The sequence below is a fragment of the Cucurbita pepo genome, unplaced genomic scaffold, assembly GCF_002806865.2.
Source record: "Cucurbita pepo subsp. pepo cultivar mu-cu-16 unplaced genomic scaffold, ASM280686v2 Cp4.1_scaffold000174, whole genome shotgun sequence".
Classification (NCBI taxonomy): Eukaryota; Viridiplantae; Streptophyta; class Magnoliopsida; order Cucurbitales; family Cucurbitaceae; genus Cucurbita; species Cucurbita pepo.
Window position 1 is genome coordinate 154,513 of NW_019646449.1, and position 1,804 is coordinate 156,316.

Sequence of the window (1,804 nt, forward strand, 5' to 3'; positions counted from 1 at the left end):
AGATTTTAAATTATATAGATTTTTTCTTAGGATAAAGAGTCGTATATCTCTATGACTCAGCTCGATGACACGTCTCTCCGTGACCAAGTAAGCAGTCTAACCCTATTTTGTAGTATATGATATATTGTAAAACTTGTATGAATTTATTGTATGTTTTGATTTTCGTGGTAGTTATAAAATGTCCTTGGACGTTAAAGAGTGAACGTTAACTATATAAGACAATACTGGATCAACGTTATAGTGTCTAGATATGGTGAGGAGGAAAAGAGTGGTCATGAGATATCTGACTAGCCTTAGGAAAACAGAGAGTTGTCGTTGCACAGTGCGAGACCTCTAATCCATGAAATTTTGGTACCAGAAATGAAGAAACTGGAGATGGTCCCTAAACGTCTGTATGGACCATTTCCAATCGCACTTTCTTTGGTTCCCTGGCAGCGTCAACCAGATTAACCCTACGGCGTGACAATCCTTGAGCTTCCACTCCTCCGTGGTCATGGTATCCAGCTTCACCCCCAAAATGGGTTCCTGAATATCTTTCTCGTATAGATAGTCTTCAATCTGCATCTTCTAGAAACTGATATCGAATCCATCAAACTTTTCAATTCCAGTCTTTGAACTTTCCATCTTCACAGATCGTGGTGAATCTCTCCTCGCTCTGATACCAGTTATTAGAATAACACAACAACGCACACACTTGATCTAAATGAACACAAAAAACATGATAGAGAATATGTAAGAAGAAATATTGACTAATGGTTTTGTATTAATGACTTCAGGTATGCAAAGAGAGGATATGGAGAATGAGAAATGTACATTTAGGAAGCACTGACAATGGGTATACATATGATTTCAGTTTATTATATATAACTTCACTATATGTAACCACCTACTATATATAATTATTTAGTATATATATCTCTATCAGATTTTTACTATAAATAGTCAACCTTCATATCCAACATTCTAGAGCCCAAATAGTCAGGGATTGACATCCTGCTAGAACACAAAGTCATTTACATGCCCCTAGCAAAATGCATAGTAGTAACGGAGTCTAACCCAACGATCATTCAGACAAACATCCATCAACCAAGAGGGGTGAAAATGATGACGATAGTACAATTGAGAAAGAATCTTAGGCATGATGAATCTACACTTGCTGCCATTGTTGTATTTGAAAAGGGGGAGCTCAAGTGTGCCAACCTCAACAAAAACTTTTTTGCCACTACATGAATACCACGACCCAAAACAAGAAGGTCAGATATTGGGCTTAACCCCACCAAGAGAGATAAATCACAAGATTAGTTTTATGTCGCGTACCACAAATAGATGTCATGCGGCTCAGCCTGAGCTAGTTGAATTCTACAAATAGAAAAATGGCATGTTCACAGTCGGGTTTATTTGACCTCCAAAGGCTCTTGTCACTGATCACTCAAATGCTTGGCAAAGACACCAAGCCAACACCTCTACTGAAGAAGGGAGACAAAAACAAACCACTAAAGCAACACATGTTCACGCAAAAATACCATCTAGACGGATGAAGATAAGGGTCGACCACGATAATTTCAAAGCAAATAGAGAGTTATGATAAGTTAAGGTTAGATCAACTTTGAGTTCAAAGCAACAAGAACCATAGACTGGTGCGAAAATTCTATGGACTAGTCAAAATTATCCACAAGATAAGAAAGACATCATATAGTATCCAATTGCTCCTATGGATACAGACTAACCCTGTTGTCCACGTAAGTAACTTGAAATGTTATTATTCCGACCAAGAAAACATCAAGTAAAAGCAGGTGGTATGACG

At 37.7% G+C, this 1,804-nt stretch overlaps 1 long non-coding RNA gene across 1 annotated transcript; it reads right to left on the reverse strand.

Moving 5' to 3' along the window:
- Window positions 1-997: 997 nt before the first annotated feature.
- On the reverse strand, window positions 998-1,543 carry LOC111784220. The gene is made up of 2 exons (XR_002813499.1): window positions 1,318-1,543; window positions 998-1,222 (listed from the first exon to the last, which is right to left on the reverse strand). It is a non-coding gene; the product is annotated as an uncharacterized LOC111784220 (long non-coding RNA).
- Between the last annotated feature and the right edge of the window lie 261 nt (window positions 1,544-1,804).